The sequence below is a fragment of the Desmodus rotundus genome, chromosome 8 (genome assembly GCF_022682495.2).
Source record: "Desmodus rotundus isolate HL8 chromosome 8, HLdesRot8A.1, whole genome shotgun sequence".
NCBI classification, from domain to species: Eukaryota; Metazoa; Chordata; class Mammalia; order Chiroptera; family Phyllostomidae; genus Desmodus; species Desmodus rotundus.
Genome location: NC_071394.1, coordinates 70,872,356 through 70,897,821, shown reverse-complemented (window position 1 = coordinate 70,897,821; position 25,466 = coordinate 70,872,356). Strand labels below are relative to the sequence as shown.

The 25,466-nt window shown below is 41.7% G+C and overlaps 1 protein-coding gene across 13 annotated transcripts in view; it reads right to left on the bottom strand.

The window, feature by feature from the left end:
* The window catches only part of FOXP1 (forkhead box P1), a 629,322-nt gene that overhangs the window by 526,193 nt on the left and 77,663 nt on the right, over positions 1–25,466 (bottom strand). For 4 of the 13 annotated variants that reach the window (XM_045192423.3, XM_045192424.3, XM_053930430.2 and 1 more), the window contains one exon: positions 1,433–1,562. The exons of the other annotated variants lie outside the window; for them this stretch is intronic. The gene's annotated coding sequence lies outside the window, so the exon portion shown is untranslated. The remainder of the gene's footprint in view (positions 1–1,432; positions 1,563–25,466) is intronic. 13 annotated transcript variants of the gene reach the window in all.

Here is a 25,466-nt window from a genome sequence, read left to right as displayed (position 1 = left end):
GGCCTATGTGAATTTCAGAGCCCACAGGGCCCCTGCAGACCATGTGGTCTGTAACATTTGGGCCAGCTGCTTCTCTAGGGCTCTTTTCTTTTTCACCCATAAAATGGGAAGGATTCGTCAAAATGAGCTCCAAATTGTAAAAATCTTTAAAAATCTGGCTCACATAGCTGAATGCATAACAAGGTCTTAGCAAAAAACCCCTACTAGGAAAGATTTATTAAACTGCCTGGGCTTAATTTCTTAATCTCTAAAATTGAGATAACATAGAAAGAATCATTGATTGAAGTAAAAAAAAAAAAAAAACCCAGGGATTTTTAACCTCAAACTCGATGGGCTTCAGCAGCTCCATTTGTAAGGTGAGAGGATTTAAACAGACAACTTCTAGGGCCTTGTCAGCCTCACAAATAGGGCACTCTAATCTAACCGCTTTATTTTAAAAATAGGACATCAAAACAGAGACTAAGTTGCCCCATGTCAGGTAGCTAATAGATCTTCCAGTTTCCAATATAGTGCTCTTTCAATTTCACTTAACTTCCCTCCGTTAATTTGAATCTGTCTCAAATACAAGTCCCCTAAGACAAAGAAGAAGAGGTTATGCCGATGGTTCTAACCATTAAATGTCACCCAATACAAAACCTAAAACCAAACAATTTCCATGAGGTTGACTTTATTCTATGACAAACCTACCACTGAATGAGGTCAGAGTGTTTACCCAAAAGACCTGGCTTCAATGTATTATTGTCTCTGGTAAAAGCAGGTCACAATTGCTCATTCATTACTACATAGGAGCCATCCATTTCTGAGGAGCATGATAGATGCGTTCAAACACAGAAAACACATATAACAGGAAATGATCATCACGTTCTTTCTAACCTCTCCCTAAAAATTACAATAAATAACCTGATGAGGTAAACTATGCTCTTTAGTCTTTCTGAAAATCTCTGAGCGTCCGAAGTTCCCAACCCTTTAGCTTTCTCAAGACTCCTACTCATGTGGAAGGCTTGGGATGGGACCTTCTCAATGAACAAATCAGACTTAAAACATCCCAAAACTCAAGATAGGTCATTACAGTCTTATTTCATGGTGGTTCATTTTATCACCAAACAATACTCTTTCAACTGTGCATGTGGCTCACCATTTAGACAGTCCACTCTTAAGAGCATGATTAAAAGAAACACGTAAGCAAAAAACATTCTCCTGTGTCCCACGTGCCATTTGCAAACCCTCAGACCACTGCGGGGTTATCCGAAAAGACTACAGAAGAAACCAATGACAGAGTTTGTCCTTCCTTTGAAAATGAGAATCTCTCATCCTCGCTGCCATTGTTCTGATCAGCTTAAGACTTTATCAGTTTCCTGCACTGTGCAGGATCCCTTCAGCTGACTTTTTGTCTTGAGAATTTTCAGATGAGTAATCATAAATGTTCACTCACCCTGTCAGCCAGCAGGCATCACATCCACCCATTCATAGTTGTCAGCAAATCAGAGAAGGGATTGAAGCCCTCACCATTGCCCAAATGTTTCATTTGGAAATTGGAATTGCCAGCAAAAGCTCCTGGAACACTGCAACACAACAATATTTTTTACACATAACTAAGATGTACCTTCTAAAACCACCACTTCCTTACACTTGAAAACAGCAAGACAGACATAGAATCTAGAGGTAGGGGAAACACCTTTCAAAGGAGGGGATGTCAATATTAAGTGTGGTGCTGTAAAATAAACCGGAAATACTGATTTGAAAGATGTGTTTATCAATTACTTCAATACACACATTGAAAGGTTGTTATTTATCGCAGACTTTGTGTCAAATATTTTACATACTCTGACATTACTAAAATATGTCCTGTTATAAAATGCTCAGAACAGTAAGTTATTTTAACTCAAATCTTACATGGATTAATATACTACCATTTTCTATTAATCAATTATTTTTTCCAGAGGATGAAAAAACATAAAAGTATTCAATGATAGTAAATTAAAATTATTTTTTAAATATAATGAACACCAAAACTAGTAAAAGTGGAACCATAATCATTTTTTGCTCCAAAATAATTCTAAAAATCTTTATGAATTATATAAGGAGCAAGACTTACGGAGGTATTTCCATCAAGGGAGAACATAACTGTGTAAATACAGGCATGAAAGTGAAGAAGCCTAAATTCTGGACACAGTATTGTCACCCATCAATTATGTGGCCCCAAGAAAGCCATTAAACATCTCAGGGTTCCAGTGTCTTCATTTATAGGGTCAGGGCATTTACTGATGCTCCCAAGTCCCTTCTACCTCCCAGCTTCTCTGTCATTTCTGGTAGAGCACACTCATTCCAAATAGCCTAAACTATCAGTTTCAGCTTTAAGCTTCCTCATTAAAATGATTTTTACCACAAATCACTCTTAGGCTGATCTGCCATCAACACCAAAGATGTGCTATGAGCAGAGGGTGTGCACATGCATGGAAGATGTCTCATGCTGGCACCAATGCCCAGCCTGGTGAGCTGACTCCCTTGGTGGCTGACATCATCCCCTGGGCTCCCGTGGAAGACTTCCACTCCTCTGCAGAGAGTACAGCTCCAACTTCCATAGAAATCTGCCCCAATGTACTGTATTGTAGATGAGTGTTTCTCAGACTTAAGTGTGCATAAGCATAACTTGGAGAGCTTTTAAAACATAGATTCTGCCCTGGCTAGTGTGGCACAGTGGACTGAGCGCTGGCCTGTGAACCAAAGGGCTGCCAGTTCGATTCCCAGTGAGAGCACATGCCTGGGTTGCAGGCCAGGTCCCCAGTAGGCAGTTGTGCAAGAGGCAACCACACATTGATGTTTCTCTCCCTCTCTTTCTCTCTCCCTTCCCCTCTCTCTAAAAATAAATAAATTAAAAATAAAATAAAATAATATTCCTAGAACTCATCCCCAAAGAGTCTGGTTCAGTTGTTCTACAGTGGGGCCTGAGATTCCAAGGCTCAGAGAGTCTCTCCAAAACTCTGAGCCACACAGCAAAAGAGAGTCGGTTGCCATCTTTGGGATAAAACCCAAACTTCCTTCTATGGCCTAGAAGGCTCTGCATAATCTAGCCGCTTTCTACTTTTCCGATGCCACTACTAGCCACCAGCCCAATCACCAATTCTAACAGATGCAGTGGCCTTCCTTCCATTTCAAGCAAGCTGAACGTTTTCCTGCCTCAGGACTGGTGCACTGCTTTTCCAGCTACTCATAATGCCACGAGCCTATTCTTCACCCAACTGACTCCTTCTCTTCACTAGGTCTTAGAGGCAAAGGCAACCTCAAGAAGGCTGACCTGTCTACCTACTTAAGCTAGGTCATCCCCAGTGACTCTCAATGACATCATCCTATTGCTTTTTCCAGAGCTCTTATAATAATCACTACACCTTTTTTTATTGATTATTCACTTGTCTTTCTCACTAGAATATAAGCTCCACAATGTAAGGGAACCTCTCTATTTCAGTCATCACTATACTGCAAACCGTCATAGAAATGCCTCACTCACAGCAGGCACTCAACACAGGTTTATTAAGTCAACAAATGAATCAACAATTGAAAGAATTAATTCTTCTATGACCTATAAAAACACAATCACCATTTATTAAAAACTCACTACATGCTGGATTGTGTTTTAAGTATTTCACAACAGTTATTTCATTGAATTTTATTCTTACAACAAGTTCTCAGCTCTTATAAGCTCAATATTGCAGTAAAAAAAGTGAGACACAGAGTTTTTGAAACTTGCCCGATATCACACAGAAGCAGGGGCTTGCCTCTACAGAGCATGTGTCATAAGAACTCGGTATTTTTCCAGTCAATACACTAATACAAAAATTCTGAGAGCTTACCTTGTACTAGACACCCTACTGACTCAAGCTAGCCTGACTGAGTTTTGGCTGCAAGCCCTTGTGGAGGATAGTTAACCTCTCTGACCCTTTTTCGTTCATACAGGGAGAGCTAAGGCACCCACACTTACCAGGCAGATAAAGCAACTGAGCAAAATAGGCCAGGTGTGATGCAGGTATGAAAATACGGGGCAATGAGGAATGCAGAAAATGGGGAGACCTATGCTTTCTCAGCTGAGAGGGCAGCAGTACAATTCACGGGCCACATGGGAACACAGCCCAGGGTTTCCAGATCTTTCAAGCTTACAGATGAAGGTTGTAATCCAGATTATTATTTTGTGAAATTTCATAATTTTTCAAAGATAGGAGCTAATCTTTTAATAGTACACATTAGTAAGAGAGAGAAACCCTGAGCCAAATGACGTTGAGGTCATGTCCTGTCTCCAGGTCTGTGATTCCAGAGGCACACAGCACAGAGAGGCTGGACAAGCAATCACAGAGAAACACAGGAGGGGGCTGAGCGGGTGGAGGCTTTCTAGAATTATCTTCAGCAAGTTTTGGAAGGAAATGGAAGATGAGGTGGAAAAGACATTCCATAAAATCAAAATATGGTATTCAATGGCTTGGGAGTAGGTAGGGCAAGTCATCCGAAAGAACAGCAGTGAGGACAAAGACCAGTGCTTTAATTTTCATTCACACTGAAGAAGATGCAGTTCTAGCTAAGACATAAAGTTTGCCAAACAATGCTTTAAGAGTACGAACATTAGTGCTATCTTGCTTGTCTTCCTAAAATATTAAAGTATCAAAAATAAAGGGCAAACTACCATTGTGGTTTTCAGAATGTTTTTGTTTGTGTTTGTGTTTTGTTACAGTCCAACAGACCCAGGACTGAATTCTATCTCCACCAAGCTCTGTAACTGTAACCAAAATACTATACAAACTATATTATAGTTTTTACATGTTTTTGTAGCATATATACAATAAAGTTCACAGTGTATACATACATATATGTTATAATGCATTCATACATATACATTTACATACTATAAAGTATGAGCTCTATAGTTTAAACCAAAATATTATATAAACTACATATACTGTAGTTTTATACATACTTAATATTTATACTATAAAATGTATACTATATACATACACATGTACTATAAAATACAAGCTCTATAACTCTAAAATTCTAAGCTTTAGAAATGAAAAATATAGCAATTAAAAGAAATTTTAAACCATCAAAAGAGAAGATAGTTATCCAAATAAATTATCCAGAACACTGCTCAAAGGCACAAACTGTGCCTAGAATTATATACTGAAAACAACTATCCTTCAAAAATGAGAGGGAAACAAAGACTTTTCAGGCAAACAGAAGTTTATCACCTCCACAAGGACATTCAGAAAAATGTATTTCAAGCCAAAATAAAGGAAGTTTAGGAAGAACGTTCTCAGATTTAAAAAGGAAAGGGGAGCCAAAATAATTAGGACCTTGTGGGTTAATAAAAAGTAAATGCATTATAATGATGTACACATCTTAAAATTAAAAAGAAAATAAAGTCTGACACCCCCCACCCCCTCTCCCCAGCCCCCTACACATTGTGGCACCATCCATTGCTGCCGCAGCCTTGCATGCAACCTGAGCGCGCTACTAGGGCTCGCTTGAAGTGCAGCTTCTTGCTACACAGTCCACTCTCAGCCAGGTCCCAAGAATCTGAATTTCTACCAGATGACCCAGGTAATTCTGATGAAGGTGGGGCATTGCCTCCAGTCTGGAGAGCAGCATTGCTCTTAACCACTGAGAGTCAGGAATCCAGTGAGGGCCAGGAACCCAGCCCCAGGAAGTCCTTTGCTCTTTTCCACTTGACCAGAGCAGCAGAGTCCCCAAGAGCATCTTGGTCTAGGGGGTCAGCAGTGACACAGCTTCAACCCTGAGAATCAGGGACTGCAATAAATTAAAAGTCCACTAAAATATTTTACAGAAAACTTTGAAGTTCTGAAACATTAATAGTGCCATACTCAATCTTTGAAAAGCCAGGTTACCATCTTGGGAGTCCTTAGAAAAAAATGAAGCTTTCTTCCTTTTCAATTTACATTATTTTTAAATGCACATATTCTCATAGTGGCTACCACACAGGCTTGCAAAGTCCAGTGGCCACTCTAGGTCTAACCCTGGAGAAAGAAGCCTGGGATGCCACAGTGTCCTGCATTGTCTTTTAAAGAAAACTGTGGTTACAAAACAACTCCAGAAAAAACAGGTAGAGGTAGCCACAAAACAACAGTGATGTTTTCTTGTTTTGTTCTCCCCAGTTTATTTTTCCCTGAAGCAATCCTTGCTTGGTACAAAAGTCTGCCGGGAGCTGCAAAAAGCAGCTGTGGTTCCCTGAGGTCAAGACCTAGCAATCAAGTTGTTTCCCAAACACTGCCAGGCATCAGGGAAACAACAACAGAACAGGCAACATTTGCATCTGTTTTTCAAAAACAACCTCCGAAAGTCTGTGGCCTGCCTTGGAGAACTTGGACATTAAAGGCACAACTGCATGTTGGGTATTGGCCTCCAGGGTCTGCATGTAATGCATTATTCCACTTCTTTTGAAGAGTGCCTGTCTCCAAAACGAAGACTGGAGGCTGACAGAGTTTCAAGCAGAAGATTGATATAGACAACATGCTAGTCGCTGGCATTTCCAAACAAGCTAATAGTGGTCATCTTGGCAAACTGACATCATTTGCTGGCCATCCAACACCTCAAGACACCCAGCAGTGTCTCTCAATTGTGAACAAACACCAGAACCTCAGAAGGACTTATAAAACACAGATTTCTGGGCCCCTCCCCCTACTGTCTAATTCAGTAGGTTCACGGTGGGGCCTGAGACTCTCTAGGGAGTTCCCAGGTAATGCTGGTACTGGTTCAGGCACCATGCTCTAAGAGACACTGCCCTAAAGGTGCATGCTTCTCAGCCATCCTAAAGCTCTAGGAACTCAACTTCCATCTTCCTCTCTCCCATGATTACCTGCATGGCAGTGTCATGCCCAAACGAGGTCTTCCATTGGCTTCTCCAGATCTTCCACCCACCATCCCACCCCTGCTCTGTGCACGGAAAGGCTGCCCATTCATACTGTGTCAATGGGTACCCTGCCCTCTGGCTTCCAGTAGGGTACCACCAATGGAGGCCTCATCTCAGTAGGACAGAGAGGATGGGGTGTTTATCACTAGGCTCCCTCCCTGCCAGGACCGCAGGTTGACCAAGTCCCTCCAGGAATGGCCACAGCTCCTGCCATCCAGCCCTCCCCACACAGCTACTCTCTCCAGGTTCCAGTAACCATGTTCTGCCCTTCCCATGACCTTTCAGGCCTAGACAAGATAAAGGCCACCCCTTTCCTGCAGGGACCCTGACCCAAAATTTCACTGGATCACCCTTGGTTTTAGAATGCTAAGTTTGGAGTTTTATATACCCATATAATGCAAATAGTTACATATATGTGTGCATATACACAGGTACAAACACACATACATGTACAACTTTATAGCATTTTTAATGAAGCTAATCAGATTAGTCTGAAGACCTGGGAACCCCATGGCAAGGCAATGTCATATGATTTGCACTGACTAACATCCCCTCAGGTCCCATGTGCCACAGAAAGAGTGGGCCCACTTTGTCTAATGGTTACACAACCCGATAGGAAGGAGAGGAGAGCATTTGTGTGAGCTTCGATTCGTCTCTAGTTTACTAATGTGGTTTCCTTTGTTGCAAATGGCACCAAAATAGAAAGGGAACAGAAGTGGGTGGAGCAGACTCATCACTGTCTCCGTGAGGAACTTTCTGACATTGCTGAGCCTGCTTCCCAAAGCACGTGGGCTGTGAGAAAAGGTGTGTTGTCAGCTCACAAATAAAATGCCAATCGGCCTCAATTAATAAGGTTTAGAAAACAAGAGCAAATACTTCTGTTTTAAAAAATAATAACCTCAACTGTCCCCTAAATAAGCATGTGTTTGAACAGTCAAGTTCTAAAGTTCTAATAAAGTTCCAAAGGTCAGTCAGATTTAACCAGCTGAGTCACTACACCAACATCCATGGCTTCAGCAAACTCAATTGACTTCATTTAAGTTGCCTAGAACTAATCACTATCACTTTTACTTAACTTTCACTAGTAAGATTTCTTTCAACTTTCCAGAGGACTCATTGGCACCTATGTTGCAAGTTTTTGAGTAAAGCCATTAATTAGAATGCCTGGGGAATATGGTTCCTACGTAATTACTTTTCTAGTTCACCGAGGTTCAACCAGAAACCTTTTTTTATTTGTTTACTGCTCCTTTTCACTAAAAATCTTTTTACCATTTCATTTAAACTTGAAAGCTAGTCTTCTATTGCATCTGTCTACCCGCCCCCCATTACCATCCCAATAAGTAGCCCAGCTTATGTCTGAACTCTGCAATATAAAATGAGTGACTTAACTCTGACCCCATCTTCAAGGATGAGATCACCATCGTCAGAGATCACTGCTGCCTCTGACCACCCCAGAATCCCACTTCTGTATTGAAAGAACTCCCCTCATCCTTCACCTTGGCTCCCATGCTCGCCTTTTCCCACTGCCCTCCCTTACCAACATCATAAAAAATCTAGAGACTTTACTTCTTCCTTAAACATGACCTTTTCACCTATTCTGAAAGCCATCCCTTGACTTCGATCAAAGAAGGAAGAACTGGCCTCTCTTCAATTCCCTGTCTTAGAGCCAAGTTATTGCTCTGCTAACAGCCCACCTTACCTATCTCTTTCCACCATGATTCCTCCACCCTTCAAAACCCTTCCATTGATGACCACATGTGAGGGCACTCTGCTCCCAGCCCAGCCACATGGCCTTTACCTCCTCTACAGCATTCTCAGATATTTTAGTATCTGGTTCACAACTTCTGTCTAGATCCCTCAGTGTGGCCCCTTCTATTAACCTCAGTAGCCATGAAGATGGTCCTTCCAAAACCCTGGTCAATGCTTAAACCAGACCTGGTACTCAAAAACCTTTTGTTGCTGAATGAGTGAATGCACACCTGTTTAACTTAATCCCTGACCCTGGAGGTGTCCAATCCATCTGAGGAGCAGTGCAGTGCAGTAGTGGAGCACACTCTATGGAACAGACTGCTTGTGTCCCACCCTGGCTATGCCATTTCCTAACTGCACATGGTCAAGTTCCTCTGTTCCCGAAAATGGGGGTATTTGCCCATACATGGTAAGGGCTCCTCAAGTGCTAATTAATGACTACTACTCATTCCATACTTGAGGGCATGGCCAAAACCTGGATCTCAACATCCTTTACAACCTGTCCACCTCCGAGACCTTGAATTCTAAAATTCACTAACAACCTGCCATTAAGCCATCTCTCACTGGGTCATTTCTCTTGAACTTGTTTGTGGGCCTCACTGAGCCAAGTCATCACAACCTCAGGTCCATAACTGCCCTTCATCACATGCACAATCCATCATCCCATTGCTGAACCCCCTCCCTCCCTTTTACATCATCTAAGGCTCAAACCACAACACCCAGTACCCCCAAAACCCCTGCATCACTCAGCGTGCCCTTGTCTTTTCTAAAGACTTCCTGTTTGAGCTATTTGGTTCCTTAACCAGAGTGAGCTGGGTGAGGCAGGGGCTGGGTGTGATTCACATTTTTGTATAGTGGGTGTCTACACTATAGTGCCTGGGACACTGAAGGTCATTATGTGTGATGTCAATGTGCAGCCCTTTCAGTGAGGCAGGAAGATTTCTCATAAGCCTACTTGGCACCCGATCTATGACAACTTGCTGTTTAACTTAATAATGGGAATTCTGGGCTCAATTTCCTATATATCTTCCACTCATAGTTCAGTTCAATGGCACAAAATACAAACCTTCCATTCCCACTGGCAAAGTGGGCCAAGCTAAGTGAGTGGAGCTTACACAAGGCAGCCAGCTCCTGGCAGGGCACATGGCAGCCCTGTCCCGGAGGCCCAGTGACCCTCAATAGCTCCCTGGAAGATCAGTCAAGTGAACAGAGAACTGGCTGCCATCTGCACTCTTTATAAGGCTCCTGTGGTAAACATGTTTACTTTCTTTTCATTGACTGGGCTTATCACGATAGAGTATTTTGTTTTGAGTCTTGCTGTAGAAACATGTTTACTTTGAGGTGAGATTTTTTTGATAGCTAGCACAGTTGTTTTTCATACTTTTAAATACAAAACATATTTTTCATAGCCCCTGGTAAACAATCAAGGTAGTAAACAAATTACATTATTTCACCTTCATACAACAGAGGTGAACTCTATGTACCTGTTCAAAAGCTTGAACTGGGCCGTGGGTGACCAAGGCTCTGTTGGATGAGAACAAGAATGACAATCATATGACGTTACTAACAAGAAAACATTACAATGGCAGGTCCTGCAGAAGAAGGAGGGGAGACAATCCGCGCCTCAGTTTCCCTCGTAGTAACATTCTGTGGGGAGCCTGCAGCAATCACACCAGAGGCTGTCTTGCTAATGTATGGGGTGTCTACATTTTCTATAAAAAGTTAAGGTTACATAACCAGCATACGTAGCTGATGGGGGTAGGGAATAAAACAACTTTTCAATGAATGAAGAAACCAACCAGGTCAAATTATTAACTGCAATTCTTCTGAGACTTGTTCTCTGCAGTGATTTTTGCCTGATTTATAGTTAAGAAAAAGGTATTGGCTTCAACTGTAAAAAAGAAATTCATTCATTACTGTAAAAGGAAAAAATAAGAGTTAGGAGGGGTGTAAATTAAAAAAAGCAAACATCATTTTACCACAAGCATTTGAGGTTAATTACAAATTACTTAAAGGAATAAAAACATAGAGGCCAAATTCTACCCTACTCTCAAATCATCATCTAAGGCTGTGCCCAAATTAAAGAAGTAAAAACATGACAACAACAAAAGTTAAGATTGTGGTATCAGAATAAGATAAACATCCTCATTTAATACACAGTATTATTTCATCATGTATGGCACTGTGGGGCATAGGAGGATGTCATTAAAAGGCATAGTAACCCCATACAGCACCTTATCCACCCTTCACGATGGATGATGGCAAAAGCACACAGACTTCAGAGAACGAACACACTTAATACACCTCTTTTCCAAGGTTATATTGCCCTGCAAGGATATGCTGGACAGGGGGTCAGGAGGAGGGGCAAAAGGCATTTTGAAACTGCTGCCATCCCCAACATTCTGTCTCTCCAATCAAGAGGTAATATCAAAATAAATAGCTCCACGGGGAGATTTTAGCAGAAGCCGAAAGGCTGGAGATGATAAACTCGGCAGGAAGAGCAGTCCTCTTCCCAACTTTGCCAACAACTGTTTGGGACCTTTTGCAAGTCAGTGAGCTTCTCAGAGCTGTGTTTTCTTTCTATAAATTGATGTATTTTTTGAACAATATCATATTGCAATATGTCTCAAACTCATATCAAAAATGCCACTTCAGGGGAAAACTGACAGTTCTGGGTTCTGTAATGCAATACAATCAATACAATATTTGGCGTACTCTCGAACAACCACAAAGGCATCTAAGCTCCCACACTTAGGAGCAGAAACGGAATTTCGAGTTAATGTGATACTGGCCAGTGACTAGTCATCAAGCATACTTCAGCTTTTAGTTGTGTGAGCAGACAGCTGACTCAGTAGGGAAATGGTTACCCAACCAGCCACGTCCACCTGACCCACTGCCTCACAGTAATTTGTCTTCTATCTTAAAAACCATAAAATGACTAATGAAATGACTGAAGAACTTCCAGGCAATTCTTACAAAGTTAAAAAAAATCACACCAGTAAGTAGATAAGAAGAAAACGACCAGACTCAGAATAGTCCAATGTCTGCTGTCTACATTTCCTTGTGAAAAAGAGGGCGCACACTCTGGTGGTGGGACAACATGGTTTAGAAATGCCTCGGGAGACCAAGAGAAGAGCCGATGACTCAGACCTAATCGTCAAGGAGTCAAAATGGTGAAATGTCTGTTGTAAATACAAGAAAAGGAGGAACACACTGGCCTTTCAACCTGGTGTTCGACGAAGGGGGAGAGGCCTTTGGATGTTCTCCTGAGGACACCCAATTCTAAGACCAGCAAGTGTGCATGGAGCCTCAGCCGTGAGCCTGGCCCTCTGTCATGAGCATTTTCACCCAGTCTCTTATAAACCTTCCAATAGCAGCACGAGGAAGGACTGTTACATCATAGTTAGTGAGTGACAGAGTCACATGTACCTGAGAGCCAAGTCTCCTCCCTTGATACCAAGTATTACCAGTAGCACCCTTCTAACTGCTCAAACAGGAAATGTGAGAACTTTTGGAGAAGCTCCCAGGATAAAGTCCAACTGGGCACACAAGAGTCACAAATCGATTGGGAGCCCCACACTCCTTCCCAGAGTCTAAAGCCCTTGGCCTCTTGCTTATAGTCAAGCAAATTCTGGGAAGGAAGGCAAGCAAAAAGCCCAGTGAGCCTGGGTAGTGCACCTGGAATTCACAGAGGACACCCCACTGAGGAAGGTGAAGCATCCTGCAGGCAGCTGTCTATGCAAAAGGGATGCTTTTCATTCCTCTACTCATTTCCTCTCTGTGCTCTCACAACCTGGGCACTGTCCTCCCCTCCCCTCCCTCCCTCTGCTCTGCAGGAATGTGACCTGTGTAAAGTCTCCAGCAGACTCCTTAATTTCAATTCTGTCAAACAATTCTTGAGTCCCACCATGATTAACTGTGGTACACATGTTTGGAAGTTTTGGGTCATCTTCCCAGTATGGGAAGTTAAATAACAATACATGATTTAAGTAACATTTCAAGACAACAACGAGAGCCGAGTCACGGAGAGTAATGAGTAATTTTGAGATGAATTTGACAGTAACTCCTGCCAAGTTCAAGAGCACTCCCACAAACAGATCTCAAGATTGCAATTTTGCACAGAGTCCTAGTTCCAGTCTGCTTTGGTCCAGGGTATTAGAATTTGGCTGCCTGGAGTCCAATTCTGGCTGTGACACTTAAGGACCACGTTATTCAATCTCTCTGGGCCTCAGTTTCCTCAGCTGCCATGGGCTGGCTTGAGGATTAAGTGGGATAATGTATGTAAGCCTCAGGAGATAATTTGGCACTGCTTCCATAGCCTTAAAAACATGCATTGCTGTTCACCCCTCGCTCTTTGGAATTGATCTAATGAAATAGTAACCACTGAGGAAAATACAGCTACAAAGTTGCAAAGAAACACATCACAGCATTGTCTATGGTATATAAAAACTAGGAAAAATAAATGTCCAATAAAAACTAAACACATTATAATTCATTCTGATGTTGAAGTACTATGCAGTCATTAAAAAGGGTTGTAAAAATAAACATGAACAAGGAAGGAAACATGATTCCCAAATCATATCTGCACATCAAATGTGTGCTGACTAATATGTTGTAAGTAACAATGCTGTATCACAAAAACTGCTCCTTTTTACAGTTATGACATATATACACTGTGTGCCAGTTGCTACAAGAGAGCACACATTATATACCCTGGGCTACTGCAAACTCCAATGAAGGAAGCTTTATTTATTTATTGTCCCCATTTTAAAGACAGAAAATGGAGACAGAGAGAAATTAAATAACTTGTCCAAAGTCAAGGAAAGGAAAGCTACAATTTAAACCCAAGCTTTATTCCAAAGTGCTTACTCTTTTCTAACTAATGCTGATGTGCATAAAAAGTATTAGTATATTTATAGTTACAGTAAGTATATTTTCGTAAGAAAAACAAAGGCAGTCAGAAAAACATCATCAATAATTCTCTCTAGAGGGTGAGATTATAGATAAATTTTATTTATTTTTGCTTTGGTTTGGTTTAATTTTTTTACATTTATCATAAATAACTTTTGTAATAAGGGAAAGAGGAACAACTTTTTTTCTGTTTTAAAAACCCAATGTCAAGCACACTCTTCCCCCTCCTCTTCTTTCCCTGTGGCAGCTGCGGATGCTAGGCCAGCACTGCCCAGGTGCGAGGTCTGATCATCGTCTGGGTGCGGCAGCGCCAGCGCTGGCAACACTGCTCAGGACCGCTGTCCGTGTGTGTGCAGAACTTAGCCTGGGCTCACACACAGTAAGGGCTCGGGAATACCAGTGACTATTATGTGACGTCTCCACCACGTTTTAGAGCCTCTCTCTGGAAATGGGCCCAAAACAAGGTCTAAGATAGTGTGTCCCAATACTTTTTAACTGGTAGTAATAACAGATTCAACGATCACCTCCTGTACACAGCTCCCAGGGCTGGCACAGCAACAACGTAGACAGGCTGAGTTTCATTACCTGGCTCCGAAATCCCATGGGTATCACTTAATTTCCTAACATCAGCCCCCTCACTTACAAAACGGAGCTAACAACGGCTCCTACCTCACAGGATTATGGTGTCCAACCCACTGTGAGTTTTCAGTAAACATTAACGTTCCACTCGCCACATGAATTTCATCTATATTTATAGGTTTTCTTCCCTTTAAAGGGTTTCTTGCTCTCATTTTCCATATTGAAGTATGGAATAAACTTCTCAACTGACCTATGACCGCCTTTGCATTCTAGTTTGCTCCTGCATTCATTTGCCAGGGCTCCCCTCAGTATCTCAGATTAGGTTGTTTAAACAACCTGAGAAATCTAGAAGTCTTTTGAGACCAAGGTGTCTGCAGGGTTGGTTTCTTCTGAGGCCCCTTTCCTTGGCTCTCTTCTCCCTGTGTCCACACATGGTCTTCCCTTGGTGCCTGTCTGTGCCTTTTTCTCCTCTTCTTAGGACGACACCTCTCACATTGGATTAGGGCCCATCCTAACAACCTAATTTTAACTTAATTACCTCCTTAAAGACCCTATCTCCAAATATAGTCACATTCTGAGATACTAAAGGGTTAGGATTTCAACATAAGAAATTTGCCAGGGGACATAATTTAGCTCACAGAAGCTCCCCATGTCCCAGAAGTACAGGAACAGATCTCAAATTAAGAATCAGCTGACCTTGGGCCTTTGAGTTCTGAGAGGGTTCCATTCCTGTGGAAGATGTTGGCATCCAGGTATAGCCAGATGGTTGGGTTTCCTCCTAGACAGCCTATGTCACTTAGCCAGTATTGTAAATTACCCCGCCCTCCCAGACCCCACCTCTACTCAGCATGCCAATGGCTACCAAGTAAAATGCTCAAGAAGGCTTTGGCCAGTCGGTCGGCAGACCCAGCTCTTGTTCACATGTTTGTCAAAGACAGGACGGGAGGTATTCATTCCTGGCATCAACTCCCTAATTGAGCTTGGAAAATAAACATAAACCACAGTAAAAGGCCATTTTTAAAAATCAGTACATACTTCATTAAAACAACTTTTTAAAAAACACATAAAACAGAGTTTCTTAAACCACAGAATGTAATTTACAAAGTGCAAATATCTAAGGTACATGTGCTAAATTTTTTTTAAAAACTATTATTAAACACCCCATTACGTAAGACAGTGAAATATATTTCCATTCTGTACATCCATTAAAATATTTCAATGGAGCCTCACAATATTTGGCAGTTTTTTCCCTTTGTGATAATAAAAGGCTTTTCTTTCCATTAAATATCTAAATTAAGCCCAACAGTATATGTTAAATAAGCCCATAAGTCCTTTCGCGTGATGCAATGAAGTCCTGAAATGCTTATCTACTGAGCACTCTGACTCACAGGCCAGTGGTTTATGTCCCCTGCAGAGCCCAGGGACCCTGCTGGCTTGGCCAGACTGTGAAAATAAGCTTCAAATAACCAAATGCAACTTCAACTTTAAAAGTAGGAACCAGACCAGACACAACAAACCACAGAGTAGTCGCCTCACTTGTCATAATTCATGTGTGTGGAATTCAACTGTAAAAGCATTCACAGAGTGTTAACTTTCCTCCATCACGGCATTCCACGTGGAATGTCAGATTCTGAAAAGCTGCTGATAAGCCACTCCTGATTACAAGACTACAACTTGTAGCATTAACCAAAAAAATATTTATCCTAACCCCCAAAAAGCTTTGTCTGTGCCATCCAACCCTAAACAATGCAGGGAAGTGCCAACATTTTTAAATATCCAGGTTAGAAAAATATGTATGCTACTGGGAGCCTTGTATGAATATCAGGCTTCTTTTTAATTTTTCAGTTAGTTTCCATTTCTACATTATTCCCTATCTTGACAGCCTACATAATGCTCACTTATACAAATCTTTTTGTGAAAAGCAATTATATTACAGTTCAATAATTCAAAAACATAATTCTCACAGACTGTAAGAAGACAAGCTTAAATTAATACATATGTGTATAAACTTTGAACCATGCATGTATGTATAAATATACATCATATATAAAAATGTAATAATCCAATTAGTATATCTTTTCTGGAAGTAAACTAATCTTAACGCAGGGGCCTAAGCTTCAGGTCAGAACTGGAGGAAAAGCCAGCAATGACAATGACAACAGCTGTCATTAACCCAACATTTACTATGTACCAGGAACAGTGTCCAGCCCTTGACATACATTTTTCTCATTTGGCTGTCAAATGAGAAAATTAGAACATTGCTCACAGCAATGTTCTAATGTAGGAATGACTCTTTCACCAGTGAGAAAACTGTGGCTCAGAGATGTTAAGTAAGCTGCTCAGGTCACATAGCAATGAAGTGGAGGAACCAGGATTTGAATCTAGTTCAAACTGTACTATATTGCCTCCCAGTGGTGCTTTAGAGACAGGATATGACATGTCTAAAGGTAGGGTCATATACCTGGTCTCTGCATGACCTCTTATTTGGCTAGAGACAGGCAACACAGCCTAGGCCCCATCTCAGAGGAGCCAAGAGCAGCCAAGCAAGCAATGTACAACATCCGACTTCTCCAAGAGGCACAGAGAGAAAAAAAAATCCCTACCCAAAAATGAATCCTTAACCTTCCTCAACTTTTACTTTAGTGTTTTGTTACCAAAAACATCATGAAAGTTCCCAGAGTCTAGCTTGCCTTTGTTAAGAAATACTCAAGGAGCGCATCTTTAAATTAGGAACCAAGAGAAGTCTTCTCCTTTCCAGAATGCAATCCCACTTTTCCTGGGTGATGAAAGATGGGTAAAAGAATGAAAGAAGCACATTTTACCCATTTTCTGAGCAAAGACCTCTCCAAACAGGAGCTGCTCACTGTCCAGTAGGGCAGAAGAACCGGATGGGAGTCAGCCAGCTAGTATTCCAGCTTCCACTCTGCCCCATATCGGGGCACCCAGTCAGCTCCTCCAACAGTCAGGGTGAGGAAGACTTTCTCCAAGTCTGTGTGTAGCTTGAGCTCTCCATACCTCTGAGATCTTTCTTGGAGTGCATGCAACAAGCACCACAGCCCTGCAAAGGTCAAGAGCTAATGCCTAACATGAAGGCTGACATCACCTTGAAGAGCTAAACCAAGAGTCTCCTTAACAGGGAGCACCTGGGATTAGCAGCCCACAGGAGGATCCCTGAACAAGTAGGTCAGTTTCAAAGTAACATGAAAATAACCTGACCTGGCAACAGTTGCCAGGCAGTTCCAGCTCCCCCTAGGATCCCAGCTCAGCTCACACTTCTTTCCTCAACTGCAAATTTGAGTGCCTACTTGCCTCCACCAAATGTCCTCAAGGATGTCTAAATATCTTGGACTCCACACGTCCAGAACTTGACCTGCCCCCTGAAATGGGCTCCACACACAGCCTTCCCCATCACAATTCAAGGCAATCATATCCTCCTAGTCACACACTCAGGCCAATCATCTTTGGCTGAATATTGACTCACATTTTCCCATTAGGAAATCCCATGGAAACTGCCTTCAAAGTAGATCTAAAATCTGATCACTACTCCCCATCTTCATACCAAGTTCCTAATCATGGCTACCATCACCTTGCCTTGGATTGCTGTACAAGCTGCATAACAGAGCCCCTCACCCTCACCCCCATTCCCACCCACGGTCTATTCACAACACAGCAGCAAGAAGAATCCTGTTAAAATTTAAATCAGCTCAGTGCCTCCACTGGCACTAGGACACTCAGGTACAAGGCAAGTCTTTAATGGCAACGCTCCAGTTAGCACTCAGAGCCCATCTCCCCACACCCCTCCTGGGTCACTGCTGCAGTCACATTACCTCCAACTGTCCCGCAACCATTCAGGGCATATGCTGCAACAAAGGCCCTTTGCATTCAACTATTCCCTCCGCCTGGAATCATCTACCTTCTTCACGTCTTCACTCAAATAGCACCTTTAAAGGTGCTAATGCCCATTACCTGGCTTTCTCTACCTTACACACACCTTCTAACATACTAATGTACTTTATATGTCTATCTCCCTCCCTGTCTCTCTCCAGAATATGAGCATCCACAGGGATAAGGATTTGTTTTGTTCACTGATTTTTTTTTCCATTCTTAGAACCATGCCAGGTACAAAAAAGGCACTTAATAAAAATCTGTTGAACAAACGATTGAATGAATGAATGAACCCAGAGTAGTGGCTATTCTGAGAAGGCTCCCTGTCCCACAGGGCAGGGTGTGTTGTCTTTGCCTCCCAGATGCAAGGAGGAAAACAGACATGTCCACACGTAGCAAAGCCCTGGCACAGATGCCACACTCTATGTTCTATGCATGGTGCAGACCACATGAATGGCTCTGCTCACTGCCCACCGGTCTGACCCCAACCTCAGAACCCATCTCACTCACACCAGCTCTCTACCCGCCTTCCTCCAACTGGTCCACTCCACTCGCAAACAAGATGCCAGCCCTAAGACAAGAAAAACATTGTCCAAACACGTAAAACTAAGTGAATCAAAATAAAGTAAATCCATAGCAGGCAACATCAAAGAAAAAATTTTAATTACTGATGATTTTTCTGAAAGTCAAAATTTTATTTCCACAGAATAAAGACAACCACACTATCTATTGCACTTCCAAGTTTTATTTTAACTCAGAAAGTTCAGGAATTATAGGACAGGGAATCATTCACTTTGGTACAAGCTGGCATCTCTAGACTAACTTGTTATATCAGTCCTTTTAGTTGAACACATAAACAAGGTTTTAGTATTCATGCCACCTACCTCCTACCCCTGTGTCTAGCCCAAACACTCTGCAGAGTGTGTTCTGCGAAGCCTCTGTGGACCAACACATCCATTTTTTCTGAGTCTTCAGTCCCCATCTCCAATGCCACCTTATTCCACTTGTTATTTTATACTCACATGTGATTAAATTTAAAAGAAACATCCCGCTAATTGGCATATGCATTTCCCTTTGATCAAAATTTACACGGCAAAGAAACGCTGTGTATTTATACAGCTGAGCTCCCTTTAAATCATTGGAATCACGCTTGCAGAGTAAGAGTCATTTTCAAGCTTTTATTAGTTACTACAATGACCAGAGACAGGAGTCATCAAAATGCCTTTGCCAGAGCCAGTCTCACACTACTTCAAAGTCCCATCATGAAATTAAAGGGGTCAACGAAAAGAGGGAAAGAGGAGAGAGGAGAAGGGGACTGACTCTCTTGTGCTGTGAAGCTACAGAAGACAAAAATGATGACACAGGTATGTGACATGGGAAGGAGCAGCTCTTAATGTCAGTGCTATCAACCTCACCATTACTACAATAGTGACACCTATAGATGTATCACTAAGAGAATTTGCCAAAAAAATAACAACAAAAACCCTCATCTTTTTAAGAAAGGCACAAGAGCTCAGGACCTGTGTATCTCTCCTTCAGAAATGATTCTGTCTACACCCAAGAGAATGGATTAGAAGAATCCCCAGTGTATTCATTTGGAATTCTACAACAGATTTTGTTAATTAAATGTTCATAAACACAATCTTATAAAAGAGACCTGACAACTAAATACAATGCATAGTCCTCAACTGGGTCCTAGACTGGGGAAAATAATGGGAATAAAAGACTTCACTGGGACATGAGAAAATTAGACATTGATGAACTGTGTGTGTGTGCGCACGTGCGTGTGTGTGTGTGTCTGAGAATATGTCTCAGAAAGAGAAGTAGAGAATTAGGGACAAAGGCAATGATAAACAAATGGAGACAAGTATAAATAACTGAAGAACCTGACTAATGGATATATGGAAATTCCTTATATCAGTCTTGCAACTTTTGTATAAGGTTGAAATTATATCAAAATAAAAATGCTTTATCCTAATCTCACTCCTGAAATATATTATCTTGGTCATTTCTAGAAAAATTGAAGAAATTAACCAGAAGAAGGTACATTCCTCTGTTCATGCATTCATTTAGTTGCTCAACAAATGTTTGCAAAGCACCTCCCCACTGCCAAGCATGGCTCGCTTGTCATAGCTGACTGTGTGCTTTCTGTTTCATCCCCTCTGAATTCCAAATATCTATTCTGTTGGTATGAGAAAAACATGGCTTCCCAATTTAGAAATGAAGTTTCCCATGCTAGCTAGTGCTGAGAAAATAACCCATTTAAAAAAAATTAAGATTTTATTTGTTTTCAGAGAGAGGTGAAGGGAGGGAGAAAGAGAGGGAGAGAAACATGCACTCAAGAGAGAAATACCGATAGGCTACCTCTTGCACATGCCATGACAGGGACCGAACCTGAAATCTAGGCATGTGCCCTGACAGGGAATCAAACCGGTAACCCTTCGATTTACAATACCAAATGAGCCACACTGGTCAGGCAATAACCCATTTTTAAATACAGTGCTTTAAGTAGTCAGAAAGGAGAATCTAAATACTATGTCTTACTTTCACTAAAAATATTAACCAACCCTGAAGGTGATCTACCCTTCCCCTCTAAAAAACAGAGATGTGCAAAACACAGACAATGACCACAACACAGTGCAAGTCCAAGTCCATACAGACTCAAGAGTCAAAGAGAAGACACTAACCAAATGTTTTCCACAGATGGGACATGCTGTCTAGTCATCTGTGACATAAATACAAAACATAACAATGTGGAGTTTCTCAATGCGGAACAATGTGCATTTCTCTACCACCACCCAGGGGCTTCTTGGTCAAGCAGCCAAACTGGCAACAGGGATTATTATCAAGTAGTATCTATACCACTTTATTAACTGTCAGGGAAACACACAGCTACTATAATATTGTCAGTGAAATGATGCTTATTTTCCTACCACTGGAGTAACCTGGCCAATCAAATCAAGATTCTTCATCCACTCATTCCCAGAGAACAACCAGCATTGCACAAACACTGAACTAATGATCCTACTTCCCTCCTGTTCACATCAGAAAGAACAAAGATGCTTTCTTATACAAAGTACTGGCATAGCAGCCTGTGTGACTCCAATTCCAGTTTCTCCACTTAGCTAGCTGCATTATCTTGAACAAGCTACCTAAGGTCTCTAGGCCTCAGCTTCATCAACTGTAAACTGGGAGAAAATCTCCACACGTTACTGCGAAGATCAATGACATCACTAGATAAAGTGTTTGGAGCCATGGTTGTCTGCACTGAATGACAGTTTCATCTTCCCTCTGGAGTATAAGTGGTAAAATCCATCAGGTACACTAGTTAGTACCTCAGAACTTCAAATCCACTCAATAACCAGCTATTACAGAAATGCTACAAAGGCACATTAGAATAATAAACCCTCCGCAGTGAAAAACTCTCAGCTTACCCTCATAATGAACAACTACTTGGAGAAATCAGAGAGAATCTTGCTGAACATTTTACAGTCTTGTTGCTGCTGTTGTTAGTTTGCATTGTATCTAAGTATTTATAGGCATCTCTCTAAGAAACTAAAAACCAATAGCCAGCTGGGCCACGTTACCTATCAGATCACTGTCAGCAACAGGATCCCCTAACTCTAAATTTCTACCTTTGTTAGGCAAACAGAATTCTTCTACAGATGGGAAAACTGAGTTTCCAGGTCAGTCAACCAAAAACCTTCCCACTCTTATTATATGTACAGAAATGTGCTAAATACTGTGAAAGATAAGAATGTATAGAAAACACTACCCCTGCCCTCTAGCAATTATAAACTAGTTCCACAAGAGCACATAAATTCATAAGCAACTCTTGGGCCCCTTTTATCCTTTTTTGAACATTTTCATCTGTCTAATTGGAACATTTGAGCAAGTGATGCATATTATTTCTAGGGCTGGTTCATACAATTTCACTTACATGTTCATCCTTGCTCTTTTTTATTTTTTCCGAACCTTTAAACCACATGTAGAATATGGCAGAACCGTAAGACAGAGGACGGAGGTACCTAAATCAACGCTTGGAAGGGAGGCCCTGAAAATCAGGAGGAAAACATCAATTGCATTTATTTGTTCCAGTAGCAGGCATTACCTTATCAAATATACCTTCCTTCACTCTGTGACCTTATGATCAAACCCACCACCATTTATTGAGATTATACTAAGGGCTGGGCTCTCTGCAAATAATCGAGGGACCAATGAGGAGAAAGAACTGGCAGGTTTGTGGGTGACAGTCATGACATAATATGGGACAGAAGAGTGAGCAGAGATGTGTGTGGAAGGCTGGGCTACAAAGAGGTAAATAAGTTCTTGAAGAGACCTGCTAGAGCCCAGCGACACGGAAGAGCCTTGTGGCGCAGATGTCACATTCCAGGCCTTCCTCTCCACTGTGCAGACCACTGCCCCTAACCTCCATACATCCCCTCTTAAGCCTGGTGCCAGGACACATCATCTCCCAACTTTCTGCTAATTAAAATTAGAGCTCTCTTGAGAAGTCACAGACCTTACCATAGGACCCATCTTTATTCATTCATCCTCCTCCTGGGTTATCCATCATCATTTTCCCATAGTTTCTCTGGTTTCATGGAGCAAATCCTCACACTCATCTAATTTAGGACAACTTTAATTCTATTCTTTGGCTAAAAAAATTAAATACTTAGTCTTTATAATGCCTCAAAAAACAAGTCAAAAGCTCAATTCTCCCCGAAATTGTAAAACCAAGAATGATACTGGGGAATAAGTGCTTTAAATTACTAAATGAGCATTTGCTGCTGAATCTCCTCTGTAAGGGTGCCAACCAGGTCCACTGGGATATGAGCAAATGCTTTGTTCTCTCCGGCGTCCGAAATGCTTTCCCATAAAAGTGGTGGCCAGGCCCTGCCGAATAACAATGCCTTCCATAAAGGAGCCTGCGTCAAATGCAGTAAACATATCAAAACATTCCCAGGACTTAGTTTTCCAACTAATAACCAGCTAGTTGACTTTGCAATCTTCTGATTGAATATTACAATTAAATAAACATCTACTATCAAGTAGAGGGGGAAAAAGGCAACAAAACAAAGGACAAAGAGGAAGAAAGAAGGGAAGAAAGCACATTGTTTCCACTGCCCTACACACACACACACACACACACACACACACACCCCATTCCCATTCCCAATTAACTATCTCTCCAGAGATCCTGAGACAGTTTTTCATCTTATTATGAGTGTCTGGAACACAGAACATGTTCTCTCCTAACCCATAAATGAACCACTCATAGACTTCTGTTTGCCTCATCAATTTCTACACCTTTTTGAAAAATAGGTAATTTTATATTCCTTTGCAATGATGGCAAAGAGTTCACATTTTTGAAAAAACATATATGCATTTCTAAGCATATGTGCAGGGTGACTTCCCAGCATGAAACTGACCGAGCCCTGTAAATGCTCTGATCCCAAAGGGGAAGGAAAGCCCAGCTTATGAGCCCACAGCAATCCATGCAGGGTTGTATCAGATGCAAACTTCTTGGCAGCTCATCAGAAATAGTCCCCGTCTATCACTAAGACTTGAGGACATCTTTAACAAGGGTATAAGAGGGCCTTTCCCACACATTTCCCAGAGCAGCAATGAAATGCTATTCCAGTTGGCCTGAACATGTCAGCAAGAGACTGCCCTTGAGAAAATGGCCTCATATCTACAATATTCCAAAGGAAGGAATAAGTCAGCTATCCCTCAAATGATAAAAACAGCGTAAATCAGAAACTTGTCAGTCTTTTGTACCCACTTAGCCTCTAGGAACCAAAACAGATTGGCATTGATGAGTGAATTGAGATTTCAATGACATTTATTATTTTTTTCTCTAAAACAACTAAGGTAAACTCACAAGGCATAATCAACAATGACGGTTGCCATCTGAGAATAAAGAGATGACCTGACTGCCACCTACACCAACAAAAAGCACGCAAATGACAACAGAAAGAAAAACACACTGGGTAAGAAATGAGGTCCATTTCCTACCCCTCGCTGCACTCCACAATTGCCTGGTGCAGCCACTGTACCTGCAGCATGTACATATAGGGAAGGGGCCACCTTCTGTGCAGAAAATAAAAGACAAGAACAATCAGAATACAGGTCAGGGTTGTGTGGGGAGGCAGGAAAGGAAGACTCCTGATTTAGGCTGAAAGGGACAGAGAATATCGGGGATGGCTACATCCCTGGAACTGTCACCTAAAGTGGGAAGAGGAAGGTGTTGGGACTGAGGATCTGATGTGGGTCTAAAAGTGCAAACTGATGACCCAAAGCCCAATGAGGTCCCAACGTGTGTTGTGCTTTGGGCAGCACACAAAGAATGCACTTTTATTTGGTTTCCAACATCAAGACTAAACACTTTTTATTTAAGATGTTTAGTTCCTCTGGAAGATACAGGAGAGGAGATCTGGCCACATCAAAGTAACATTTCTTCCTCAGCAACAATGTAATGAGGCTGAACCCCTCACATGCTCCATTTTAGCTGTATGCTTGCCCCTCCGACTACTGAGTTGATACCCCCCCTCCTAGGCAGAGGGAAATGCATATGCAAAGGCCTAAAGTTCATTATAGCATGTCACCAATGGCCCAAAAAGCTCAGCCTTGGCTCCAAAACATGAAACTTTTTATAAAGCCCTCTGACTTAGTACATTTTCAAATATTTTTGCTTGAAAGCCACAGAACATCTGAGCAGCAAGAAATGATGCCAACATTACTACTACAAAGGGCAGATAACAAAACCAAAATAAAAAAATGCCATCCATAAACATCCCATCCCAAACACCATCCCAAACACCACACACCAGCAACTGCAAGCAAACCCTTGGGCCTGGCAATAATTCTGGGAGAGACACTGGAACCAGAAACGCTGAGCTCCCAACAGGCAGTTGTCCAATGACAGAGAAAAGGGCCCATAGGCTCATCTGTCCATGTTGGCACATCCAATCTACAGAAACTCCTTTTTTTGTAATATTCATATCTCTCAGGGTAAACTCTAGTTTGTTTAAAAAAAGAGAGATAAACGTATAAAAGACAGAAAATACCACCAGACTGCTTTTCCTATGATGGCATTTTCCAAAAGAGGCTAGTAAATTGGGGAACTTAGTAAGTCAGAGGCAGAGAGACAAAAAGAAACTAGGATCTAGATTCAGAAAGGCTCAAGTTTCAATTCTGAATCAGCTATGTGACCCTGAGCAAGGGAATTAACTTTCCTGGTCCTCAGTGTCTTCGTCCCCGAAATGGAAGAGACATTGGCCATGGCCCATATTGGTTAAAAATGATTTATATAGAGCCTCACATAAAGCAGGTGGAATGAGAGAGCTTTAAGAATGATACCATGACCCAGGATCTTCTGGGACTAATGTCTCCTCCTGTCAATCATCCCACGTACTGGTATAAACTCATC